The 13419-nt window shown below is 37.2% G+C and overlaps 1 protein-coding gene across 1 annotated transcript in view; it reads right to left on the bottom strand.

Annotated features, from left to right (window-relative positions):
* Positions 1-13419, bottom strand: part of LOC123864373 (acetylcholinesterase-like) — a 52825-nt gene that overhangs the window by 23534 nt on the left and 15872 nt on the right. The window lies entirely within an intron of this gene.

Below are 13419 nucleotides of genomic sequence, written 5' to 3'. Positions count from 1 at the left end.
GCGTATAAAAAGAAGCTCTCGAGTGAAGTCAAGCTAAACATAGAGCAGCCACAATAGGCGTCGAGAGTCAACATAGAAATAGTCAGTAAATGCTAGAGAAAAAGTATGTTAACATTTTTTTTACAACCCAAGACTTATTTTTACCAAAAGATAACTGCAAATTAAGATGCGTATCAAAAAAAATTAGGCAGTTATTAGCATAACCGGGATGGAAACCTAGGACCCTTATCCCTATCGAAGTTGCTAACAGATTGCCATAAAATTGCGGCAACTGTAAACCTGGCTATTTGGTTGTAGCAACTGGCAACTTTTTTAGGAAACTTCTAAAAAGTTTGCAGGTTCTTCAACTGAAGTTGCTTCAAATTCAAATTCAAAATATTTTTATTCAATTAGACTTTTACAAGTTCTTTTGAATCGTCAAAAGCATCTACCACTGGTTCGGAATGCCTTTCCTACCGAGAAGAACCAGCAAGAAACTCGGCGGTTGCTCTTTTCAAAGATTTGATATACAATATTATGCCATGTATAAAAGCAATTGAAGTCCTGCGCATTGCTGGAGCGAATTGCAGGTCAAATCCACGCTTTTTTATCATTTACATAATCTTCGATAGTATAATATGCTTTTCTCAGGAGCATATTTTAATAGATTTTTTGAACCTGTGTAAAGGCAAGTCCAAAATTGGCTGAGGAATTTTGTTATAAAAGATTATACCCATTCCCACAAATGACTTTTGGACCTTCCTGAGGCGGAGCGTAGGAGTCGCAAGCCTGTTACGGTGTCTAGTCAGCCTGTTGTGTAGATCGCCAACTCTCTTGTAACTAAGAATATTTTGTCTTACAAAAATTATGTTGTTGTAAATATATTGAGAGGCTACGGTAAGGATACCTATTTCCTTAAATTTTCCTCGAAGTGAATCGCGTGGTTTTAAGTTATAAATTGCGCGTATTGCCCTTTTTTGTAATACAAAAATTCTCCCAATATCTGCCGCTCTACCCCATATTAAGATTCCATAAGACATAATACTATAAAAATAAGCAAAATATACTATCTTTGCGGTCTCCACGTCAGTTAATTGTCGAATCTTTCTAACCACGTAAGCAGCAGAGCTTAGTTTGCCAGCAAGAGTTGATATATGGGTGCCCCATTGCAGCTTCGCATCTAAGGTCATCCCCAAAAATGTAGTAGTCTCTTCCATTTTCAAAATATCATTATTTATCATTAAATTAATGTTACTTGTGTTCTTGGTATTGGGCAGTGCGAATTCAATACACTTAGTTTTTTTTGCATTTAAAAGTAGATTATTTACAGTAAACCAGTGAGTTACCTGAGATATGGCACCATTTACATCGTCAAAATTGTCCTTATTTCTATCGACTTTAAAAATCAAGGACGTATCGTCAGCAAATAGTACGATATCGCAAGTATTTTGGACTACATATGGTAAATCGTTTATGTATACTAAAACTTCATCTGCAAAGCGTCTAAGAGGCATCTTCCATGCAAACGCTTTTTGAGCTTATCTTTGATAGGTAAGCCAGCAGGTTTAGGTGGTTGCCAGATTGTATAAATGACTAGTTTCAAAGTTTGTTGCTCAAAGATTTACATACTCGCGTATCGTGGTCGAGTAGCTCAGTTTACCTAGAGACTAACAAGCTATAGCGGTTTTTTCAAAGGTTAAAAGTCTCTAACATTGCTGCAACTTTTCCGATTTGCGGTTTTAATCCCGGTCACCTATTCAGGCGTATGAAAAGAAGCTCTCGAGTGAAGTCAAGCTAAACATAGACAGGCCACAATAGGCGTCAACATAGAAATAGAATAGTGTCAGTAAATACTAGAGAAAAAAGTGTGTTAAGATTTTTTTGTTGTCGGGTGTGAATTGTTAATTTCAAAGTTTAATAAACTCTGCTGAAATTAACGCACGAAGAAACGGTTTATAGATTTTTCCTATTTTATATTTAGGAATTACATTTTAATAAAATAATATAACAATAAGTCAAAGCAAAATATAAGTAACTTATAGTCAACTTTTCAATTAACTCTTCCAAGTCAAAGTGCTCTCTATAGATATCAATCTATGAATGCTAAAATTTTTGCTGTTGCCAACGCACGTTTTCGCCTAGCTATAATAACAAATTAATATTATATTTTTAAACACTATTCAAACTATTAGAACGACCGACTTTTCACCATGAAAATAAATTTAAGTACAAAAAAAAACAAAAGTTATTTCTGGCACAAATTATTTGGAGGACTGCTCGAAAGTTGCTTCCGTCATAAAAAGGAAGTTTGCGAAAAAAGTGGAAAAGCAAACAAAACTACGAGCTTAGTTCCCCTTCGAGGGTACTCGGCGCGTTGCTCGGACGAATTGCACTCCAGCGACTGCGAAACATACGGGACGTTATTGCGAAAAAACTAATTCAAACCGATCCTTCTACTACTCCTCCTTAAATTAAAGTCGTTCAGCGAGCTACCGAGAGAGCTACGTTAGGAGTTTTGTATGAAGGATACAATTTGAAATGAATAGATCCGCGAGAGGACGTGTTTTGGAATGGAGACCGCGTACCAGCAAGCGCAGTGTGGGACGATCTCCAATCCGCTGGACTGACGATCTAAAGAAGGTAGTGGGAAATGAGGAAATCAGAGAACCATGTGTGGTGGCGCGCTCTTCGGAATTCATCATCGTATCAAACAGGCTGATTAATTTGATTGAATAACCATTCGTTAAGGAAATACACATACGCAATGTACAGCAACATAGGTTGTGACTTGTGCATTCGGTGGACATTATTAGCAATTTAGTCGTACTGCAATCAAAAGATTTAGATGCTTTTCGGGGTGTTATATCATGCCGTGTGATTTGGTTTATATTTGCGCATTCAGTACCTAAATTCCAGATATTGTGCTGACTTTCGTATAGTTTTCAGAGGCGTAAGGCAAAGTTATTTTAGTTTTAGAAGTTTTCAAAAGTTCTTTAAACGATATGGATGGAATGATCAAATAAAAACTATTCACAAAGATGGGACATTATTGGTATTAAAGGTAAAAGTCTTAGGTTAATTTACAGGTATTATCAGATGTTAGTGATGATAACCAAGACCAACAGCTTATTGTGCTCCCCAAGGCACAAAGGAAACAAAAAGGCCAGACCTCCAAAGCCGGTCACCCATCCAGTAACCGATTTGGGTAAATTTTCACTATAGTACCGCAAGGCATAATCAAGGTCTGAACCCGTACGTAGTCGAAATAACAAGGACACGTACAAAGTGATTTGCCGCCTCATTTCTAATTTGAACCACTAGGACATGGAATGCCCTTCTGAAGCAGTTTTCCCCTCCAGTTTTGATATAGGTACCTTCAAGTCAAGAGTGAATAGCCAGCTTCTAAACGTGCTCCATCTTAGGTTGTATCATCACTTACCACCAGGTAATATTGCAGCCAAACGCTAGTCTATAAATTAAAAAAAGCTACACATTGACTTAATTATCGACCAGTTACAATGAGCCTTAATATTCAGAGCAAAAAGCTTTACTCTTTATTTTCTTACATAAAAGCCTTGTTGTAAGTAAATGAAGATAAAATTTACGGTTACATAAGGTTTTGGCTCAAGTTCGCGACCTTGGACTTCAGAAGGTGAAGGATTTCGCTGCTTTCATATATCACTACCCCTATCAAGGACAATACGCCCTTTATTAAGGTTCCAGTACACATTGGGCCAATGCGTTCGACGAGTGATGGGCAATGTGTAAACACGGTTTCCAAAAGGTTCACAAAACTGTAGCTAATTGCTACAAATCTGTAGCTAATTGCTACATATTTGTAGCTAAGCGCTACAGATTTGTGGAGAACAAAATTAATATAGTCCACTTCAAAGGTATGATATGTGAAAAATCACATGAAAAGTCTTTTCATATGTAGCACTTGCTGCCTTACTTAAAATAGCCTGTAAAAAATCACGAAGCAAGATCTCGAATTGGAAAAATTTACATTTAATTCCGCTTTATTGATTAAATTTCGAACTGAGCTAATAAGCTAAAGAGTACGCGAGCGAGAACACTCGCTTCCCTGCATGTTAGAAAAGTAAAAATCTAGTTAAATTATGGTCGCAAACAATCGTTTCTTTCTTTCTTTCTTTCAAATCTGTGGTTTCCCAGATTTCCATTAAAATATTCAGTATCAAAGTTGCACAATCTCAATAATTTACATACAAATCTTTAAGCCCGTGTAACTTTAAAACCTGGTATTGTTACGGAAATCTGGAAAAAACAGACATAAATATTAATTTCTAAAGTGTGTCCACAAAATAAGATTGACTTTGGTTGCTTGGTATTCAAATGAGAATGAAACTACATATTTTGTGGTGCAAGTGACTGAGTCCTCTAACACTGATGCTTCGTTATCATCTACGCAGCGACACTAAAGGCGGGTACAGACTGCTGTAACGTAACATGCAATGTAACACGCAATGAAAGAATTTACCGTCCACATTGTCGCAATGTATCGTGCGCGCCGCGATTCGCCAGTTGTCGGTTTTTCGCCGAACACAAAGGGGCGCGCAGTGTGCACGGAGCGCCGGTGTGGACGGGTTGTGTGTGTGTACTGCGGAACGCGCGCGAACCATGGAAGAAAACACAGCTTCGGCAGACTGAGATATGTTCGCCCCGCGCATGCCAGAAAAGATGCGAGTACGTATTACGTACGTGCTCAGATCGTGAGCACGCTGCGTCCACACTTATGAAATGCTCCTTTCATGTTACATTGCATGTTACGTTACAGCAGTCTGTACCCGGCTTAACACTATATATTTTACCATATCTATACCCATTTGAATTCTGTGCTGTAGGCATACAAGATTATACAGTATACTGCGTCTATTAAACCGTCCCTAAAATTTATTTTACTACCACTAAAAAGATAGGTAAAGAAGATAACTCCGACTCAAATACCAAGAGCGTATAATACGAACAAAAGGGCGCGGTGGCCTTGATACTCTTGGTGATATATGAAAACAGTTAAGTCCTTCTCCTTTCTTATGTGTACGTATGTATGTTACATTTACTATGTAAATTAAGTTAAACGAGATGAAAATCAAAATCGACATTTTTCTTTATTTCTAAACGCATGCAATATGAATGGATACAAAGAACCAAAAGCTTAATTTGCTATAATCCGCCAAACTAAAGAAATCTGCATGTTTATCAGTGGGAGGGCGGGCGGTGCATGTCGCATGCTGCATGTTGCACCATACAGATTTCTTTGGTTTCCGCAAAATAACGCCTGCATCTATATTAAATATGAATGGAGATAGGTATACAATTTGTTTTCGTAGATGCATTTTACGATTCAAAAGTATTTGTAAAAGTTTAACTGAATAAAAAAATTTTTTTTTTGTTTTTTTTTTTAAAAGAATATTAGCCATGTTAATCATAACTAATAACTAATATTCTCCTTTCCCCTCTTACTAAGCGTAAAGTTTATACTAGGAGTAGATACGACAATAGTGCGGGTGGGGTTTGAACCGCTGACCTTTAGAATGTTAGATAAATAAAAGATTTATTTACAAATCGACTGATATTTACAACTGAGTATCTACTTGAAAGATCCTAAGTAGTCCTAAAAAGTTTGAACAGATTTTCATCAAACCTAGCTAAGAACCATTCCAAACTCATCCGTTTGAGCGTTACGATGCCACAGACAGACACACAGATACACATGTTAAACTTATAACACCCTCGGTTTGGTTTACGTCGGGGGTTTTCGTAGTGTGCGCCAAACAAACGTAAATTGGCTCTCATTTGAATACTAACCAATCAAAGTCAATGAAATGTTGTAGATTCTGACGTTCTTCTAGGTTCTAGGTACTAATAATTTTGTAGATACTTTCTGTGGTTTTCCAGATTTCCGATAAAATATTCAGTTTCAAAGTTACGCAGTCTCAAGAATTTGCATACAAATTTTTAAAAACCCGAGTTATTTTAAAACTAATTATCAGTTATTAGAACTAAACTACATTTGTATGGAGTGAGTGACGGAGAGTCTTCTGTGGAAAATGAACTCCTAATCAAACTACATTTGTATGGACCAAGAGACGGAGTCGAGCAAAAAGTGGTCCTAATAAGAAGTGTGAGGGGCGTGGTGAAATCAATATTACTTATCATCCGCGTAAAAAATGTTGTGAACATTGTCTCACAAAAAATTCTTTATAGCGTGAGCTAGACTATGTCAAATGTTGTGAACATTGTCTCACAAAAAATTCTTTATAGCGTGAGCTAGACTATGTCAAATGTTGTGAACATTGTCTCACAAAAAAAAATTCACGGCGTGAGCTACACTATGTAACTTATTATGAAGATACCTCAATGATCTAGACTAGACTCTAATGGCTAGCTTATTTAGCTGAAGTAACTTATTTAGCTGGGTTCAAGTCCCAGGTCGAGCCAAAAAAGTTATTGAGATTTCTGGCAAAAATTCTTAGTAACAGGGTAGAAAAAAGAATTTATTAATACAATTCAACCATGAAAAAGTATTATATTTTTTTTTAGGGTGATTCGGCAATACGTTTAAGATAAATAAAAATCTACACAAATGAAAAAAAGTACGTTTAAAACGTAAAAATTAAAAGACACCTAAACGGTAACAATAATGTAACTTAACAAGTATTCTTTCTATTCACTTCATTTGGAACAAAAACGTTTCTACCTTTGTTCAAGGTCTAACGAGGCCTAGAATTTTCCTCATCGAGACCCGGCGGGCCCCGGGGGGCATTCGCATTGTCTCGGAAACCGCGTTTAATCTGTACGAAGAATAGCTTGTAAGAAAATTATTTCGTTCCTCCGTAGAACTTGATAATACGTAGTACTAGCTGATGCCCGCGACATCGTTTCCGTGAATATAGGTTTTTAAAATGGGTATAATTTTGCGTGAAAGAGTAACACAAGTGTAAATTAAAAATTTATAACACCCCCGACAAGTGAAGGTTACAGTAACTAGAAAAGAGCTGATAACTTTCAAACGGCTGAACCGATTTTCTTGGATTATAGCTAAGAACACTCTCGATCAAGCCACCTTTCAAACAAATAAAAACTAAATTAAAATCGGTTCATTAGTTTAGGAGCTACGATGCCACCGACAGATACACAGATACACAGAAAAACACGTCAAACTTATAACACCCCTCTTTTTGGGTCAAGGGTTAAAAAATACACGCACACATACACACAAACTTTCGTCTTTATAATATTAGTGTGAAATGTGAATAGCATGGCTAATATTCTTTTTTTTTTAAATATAATAATGCGCAGACGAATCAATTCACGAGAAGTTATCGAAAAATTTGTTTTCTTTTTTAATTTGAATTAAACATAAGAAGTGAAGACGTCTCAAAGTTCATCTCTGACATTTAGGAATAACTCTATATAATTTTCTGTTCATTTCCATTCCTGTCGGCACTTTTTCCAGATTGATCAGCATTTCCTATCGCTGGAGAAATCGTTCAGCGCTAACAAACGGGCAACCTCGTTGAGGTTCCCATTTAAAAGGAATCCGCGCTCCCGAGCAATTTCCGATGTAGATTGTAGATCTTTTTACTTAAGGTGCAGGGCACGAGTCTTCCCCCGAAATTCTTTCATTTGGTTTTTCGCAATTTGTAAACAAATAAGACAAAGAAGGCTTATGGCATTCTAATAGCGCCAATGGCAGTATCATCTCCACATGTTTACATAAAAATCTTTACTTGAAAGTGTCTAGTTTAAGATATTAATCAGAGTATCGACTAATTTGTGAGTAACTCACGTGAAACTCATTATTTTGACTAATTTCTTAAAATGAACACTTTCAAGTTAAGATTTTTATATAAACCTGTGGATATGATACTGCCATTGGCGCTATTAGAATGCCAAAACTCTACTTTGTCGTATTAGTTTACAAATTGTGTAAACACAAATTAAATTTGAATTTCGCGGGCAGACCAGTGCCCTGCACCTTAAAGTGCTCTGGTTAGCTAAGTTTCCTTCTGTCCCGCATATTTTAACATTTTCAATGATTGTGATAAAGAATCAGTATACTTTTAACAAATGTGGCTCGACAAAGTCCTATACATTGAAATTATATTCATTTTCGACATATTTTTATACATATAGAAAAAGAAAATTGGCTAACCACAGCGCCTTAAGTACTCGCTATCCTTGTTCGAATAAAACGAAATTATGTACTATCTGCATTCTGCAACTTTTAGTTCTATTCCTAGGCCGAAGATAGCTAAACGTTATTCGATATAATTATATGTAACTAGCCGACTCGCTTTAACTCTGAAAACTTGATTTTTTAATTTTATTCATTCACTAGATGATGCCCGCGACTTTATCCGCGTGGATTTAGGGTTTCAATAATCCCATAGGAACTCTGCTTTTCCAGGATAAAAAGTAGCCTATATCACTCTCTAGGTCTTTAACTACATATATGGGGCAAAAAACACTACATCGATTCACTGCGGACAAACCAACAAACAAACACACATTCGCATTTCTGATATGGAATGGAATATGGATAATTCCATATTCCATCTGTAACTTCCAATTCTATATAGACTGAAGATCATCATCATCAAGCAGAGCAGAGCAGAGAGCAGGGCTGGGTCTCCTTTTAGCAAATGTCTGAGAATGCAAATGAGTGAGAAAGGTCCGACCATAGTCAACCAACCACCACCACACTGGCCAAGTGCGATTGGCAGACTTCACACACCTTTGAGAACATTATTGAGAACTGTCTGGCATACAAGTTTCCTCACAATGTCTTCCTTTACCGTTAAAGCCAGCGATAACCAGAATAACTCCGAAAAGTTAGAAGTGCGTGCCCGCGATTGTGCCTTGAGCTACTACGCTGATCCCGGCAAGAATTGTTTAATGTTTAAAACTATCTTCGCATTATTGCCTTTCTAATGAAACTAGTTTGGGGCACATCGGTTGGTTGGTTTTAAAGTCTATAATGGTCATAGATAGAAACATTTTTGTGTTTTATATATTAGGATTAAAAACATAACCATCGCCACAGTCGGATAAAAATAAGCTTAGATAGTACACCCCCCACGTGTTCGGTACCAACCTTCGGAACATCTGGTGTTCACCTGCATTATTCACGAGCCGCCTGCATAATGCATGTATGACCTTCTTGCCAGTCAGCCGCAGTAAAAACCCCTACTTCACTACCATTTACTGCCAATGACAATGAAATTTAATGAAGGACTTTCATGGTAGTTGCCTTCGTTGGATTATTATTTACTACTAGCTGATGCCCGCAGCTTCGCCCGCGTGGATTTAGGGTCTGAAATCCCGTGGGAAAGTTGTCACAAAGTTCCTCTATCGATTAAAAAAAAAATTACGCAAATCGGTTTAGAAATCTCGGAGATTTCGGTGTACATAGGAAGAAAAACACAACTCCCTTTTTGAAAGTTGGTTAAAAAAGTAGCCTATGTTACTCCCTGATCAATCCTCTACTTGTCTGTGAAAACCCCGTCAAAATCGGTCCAGCCGTTCCGAAGATTAGCCTTTTCAAACAGACAGACAGACAGACAGACAGACAGACAGACAGACAGACAAAAATTTTAAAAACGTGTGATTCAGTGTTGGTATCGTTCAAATAACCATATGAGCTTAATATGAGGTAGTTATTTCGAAATTACAGACAGACACTCCAATTTTATTTATTAGTATAGAAATTAGTATAGAAATAGTGGCGGTCAAGGACCTAGGCAACTACACCTTGCTAAAATTTCAAATGCATTGTCTTCATATACCTAATTTGACTTAATTATGCCCGCGACTTCGACCGCATGGATTACATAAACAACCCCCTATTTTACCTCCTTAGTAATTGAATTTATAAAAAATCCTATCACCTACCTTTTATCTGGATATTATAACGGAAATCTGGAAAACTAGACATAGATACTTATCAGTTTCTAGAACGTATATATACAGAATTCCATTTTTGGTTGGTTAGTGTTCAAATGAGTGCGAAACTACGTTTGTATGGAGAGAGTGACGGAAAGATCCCTCTTTATGTAGTTGTTTCCGCATTACTTTCACAGTTTGTATGCTCGCAACTTCGGGTTAAATGTAGAACAGAGTCTTAAATGTTACGTTGACCTAAGCCCGCTTTCTAGTGGCCTACATGCGGCAATTTGTTAGTACTGTGGAAAACATCGTGGTTTATTTTGTAGAAAATGTTTTGAGACCATTTACTCGAGCGTACTGCGCCCAAGACGGCAATATTCTGGCGTGTTCCATTCTTGTACCGCATAAAAACATAACAATATTATCTATGTATGAAAGCCCTAGAACAATATCATGGAAAAGTTTTATAGAGAGCTTATTAGAGCTTATTCTAAAGTTCTTGGGTTACAATATAATTATTTTTTTCGTTCCCAGATTTATTAATCACTATCCATTTTATAAATGCGAAAGTGTATTTGTTTTTGGTTTGTTGGCGTATTGGTTGGTCCTTCAATCACGTCACAACGAAGAAAGGGATTGACATGATTTTTTGCATGGGTAATGGGGTATAGTTAAAGACCCAAGAGAATAACTAGGCTACTTTTATCGCGGAAAATCAAAGAGTTCCCACGGGATTTCTTAAAATATGAATCCACGTGGACAAAGTCGCGGGCATTAGCTAATTAAAATATGCATTTATTTTATTTTGCTTTGCATGAGTTTTTTTGTGTATTAATTTTGAAGTGTACAATAAAACTATATCCATTAATTAATTAATTCATTCATTAAAAATAAAACGTAGCGCAAAATGTAGTAGTATTAATATATCTAAACCATAAACTAGTGTAACTTTATTGGATGTACGAGTATGCCTAAGTGGCGTAAACGATAGGTACCCGGAAGTGAAGGGGAACAGGAAATTGGCAGACTTGACTCTGCAGAAATAATATCTAGCGTATAAAATGTCATGGCACAAACTATTTAGATTTGTGCTGTCTATGTCTATCTAGATTCTTCAATCACCAAATATAAGAATTAGTAGCTGATGCCCGCCACTTCGTCCACGTGGACTACCAAACCCCTATTTTATCCCCTTGGAGGTTGAATTTTGAAAAATCCTTTCTTAGTGGATACCTTACCGTTTCAGCAGACTCAACCCCGGCAGCAAAAGGATTAAATAGTTGGTACCCAAAGTTTGATGACAAAATTTGCTGAGAAGTTGGGGCCCTGAGTTTGGTGACAATCTATACTTTGCAACCCCCACATCATTTTAATTTGACATGTGTAGATTCTTCTCCTAAGGAGGAGTTGAACCTATCAGACACCTAATTTGTACTTTCATGAGAATAAAATTCTTTTGCGAAGCGGCAGGTATGAAACAAAGGCTAATATTTTTTTTTTAATGAAAATATTACAATAAAACTTAAAGCTAACCTTATCTAATTACTATACAAATCATGCCCGAGTGGAATGGTGCCAAGAATACTGGCTGCGTTTCCACGCTGGACAGCCAGGCTGATCCGTTGCGCAAAAAATGAGCCAGCCCTTCTGTCACCCGATGAGGCTATTAAACGCGGTGAAATGTCTCGTAATTTTTTTTATTAAACTATTTCTAAAGTAACTCAAGACTAAAGAGAAAATCTTTGCAACTCTACAAAACGTAACCTTACTCTATAATCCCAACTACTTAAGTAGCGCAAGTTATGCATGAAAACAGGTGTTCGTGAAACTTAATAAAGGATTTAACTAAAGTTGAAGTTTTAGATTGAATCTTCGATGCCTCCGGCTGTGAAATTCACTCCTCTGCGAGTATAACTTGGAAATGCAGTGGATAATTATGCAGTGAGCTAGCACTGAACTATTCTAATTAAATTAACGTCAACCACAATTCTAATGCAAGTCAAAATTTTAGACGGATTTCAGACTTTATTGGGTCATAATTTATCACAATACCAGGAGTAGGTCAAAGATATAGTAAAACTCCAAAATAGATAACCATTATATTATTGTATTTTTAACCCCCCACCCAAAAAGAGGGGTGTTATAAGTTTGACGTGTGTATCTGTGTATCTGTCTGTGGCATCGTAGCTCCTAAACTAATGAACCGGTTTTAATTTAGTTTTTTTTTTGTTTGAAAGATGGAGTGTTTAGGGATCCGTAACCCTAAAAACTTTGCGCCTGGACTTCTCTGCACTCTTCCGAGGCGAAAAATACACCAGAGCCGGATCAGTTACGTGCAAGAAATTGAACGGAACCAGATGATTTTTTTTTTCGCTAAAAATCAAATATCAATAAAGTAAAAGAGTATTTGCTATGGAAATATATATTCCTTTTTCATATTATTAACAATGTAAAACAGCGCATACGACAATCGTATTATATAAATTCGTTATGACAATAATATTACATGAGCATACATGGGAATGAGCATGGACCCGGCTAGGGCTACCAGGCGTCAGGACTTGCCAGGATTTATAAGCTCTATTTAGAACTTTGAGATCCTTGGACACCACTAGTTCCGCATGTTTGGACTACGGTGATGGTACTAGCAATGAAGATCTTCAAGAAGCCAGGAACCGTCGGTCGGGAGATGATCTGGTGCCACTTCCCCCGCAATGAAAAGGGTTAAGGCTATATTCCGCTGCGCTGGGCAAGTGCGGATTGGCAGACTTTACCCACCCTTGGGAACATTATGGAAAACTCGCAAGCATACTGGTTACCTCACGATGTTTTCCTCCGCCGTTAAAGAAGTGGTATTTGACTGTTTACAACGCACATAACTATGAAAATTTAGAGATGCGTGCCGGTGGACTGGGCCTCCGAGCTCGAAACTTTGGAATAGGATGCGAGACGTTTTTAACCCCCGACCTAAAAAGAGGGGTGTTATAAGTTTGATGTGTGTATCTGTGTATTTGTCTGTGGCATCGTAGCTCCTAAATTAATGAACCGATTTTAATATATTTTTTTTTGTTTTAAAGGTGGCTTGATCGAGAGTGTTCTTAGATATAATCCAAGAAAATCGGTTCAGTCATTTGAAAGTTATCAGCTCCTTTCTAGTTACTGTAACCTTAACTTGTCGGGGGTGTTATAAATTTTTAATTTACACTTGTAATAACTTGTCTATCATGACGCCCACTAAGTAAGATCACTGCGGCAATCATATTACGATTGTAAGATAATCATACAAACGTTCATGCTAAAAAGCCCAGGCTACTCAGTACGTTTATTGTCAGGACTTTTCGATGGTACACTTGGTGACCCTAGGCCCGCCTGAATTCAGCCTGCAATGCAATTTGGCGCAATTTGGCGCCGTGCCAGTGCCACGTGACTGCAACACCTGATCCGCAATGAACTGGACGCCGGCTGCAATACGATTGTACTCATAAAATACACTGTTTTATTTCCCTATACATACGTATTACGGATACCTAT

The sequence above is a fragment of the Maniola jurtina genome, chromosome 4 (genome assembly GCF_905333055.1).
Source record: "Maniola jurtina chromosome 4, ilManJurt1.1, whole genome shotgun sequence".
In the NCBI taxonomy this organism is placed as follows: Eukaryota; Metazoa; Arthropoda; class Insecta; order Lepidoptera; family Nymphalidae; genus Maniola; species Maniola jurtina.
The sequence above is the reverse complement of the archived record's forward strand: the minus strand, read 5'-3'. Positions and strand labels throughout refer to the sequence as shown.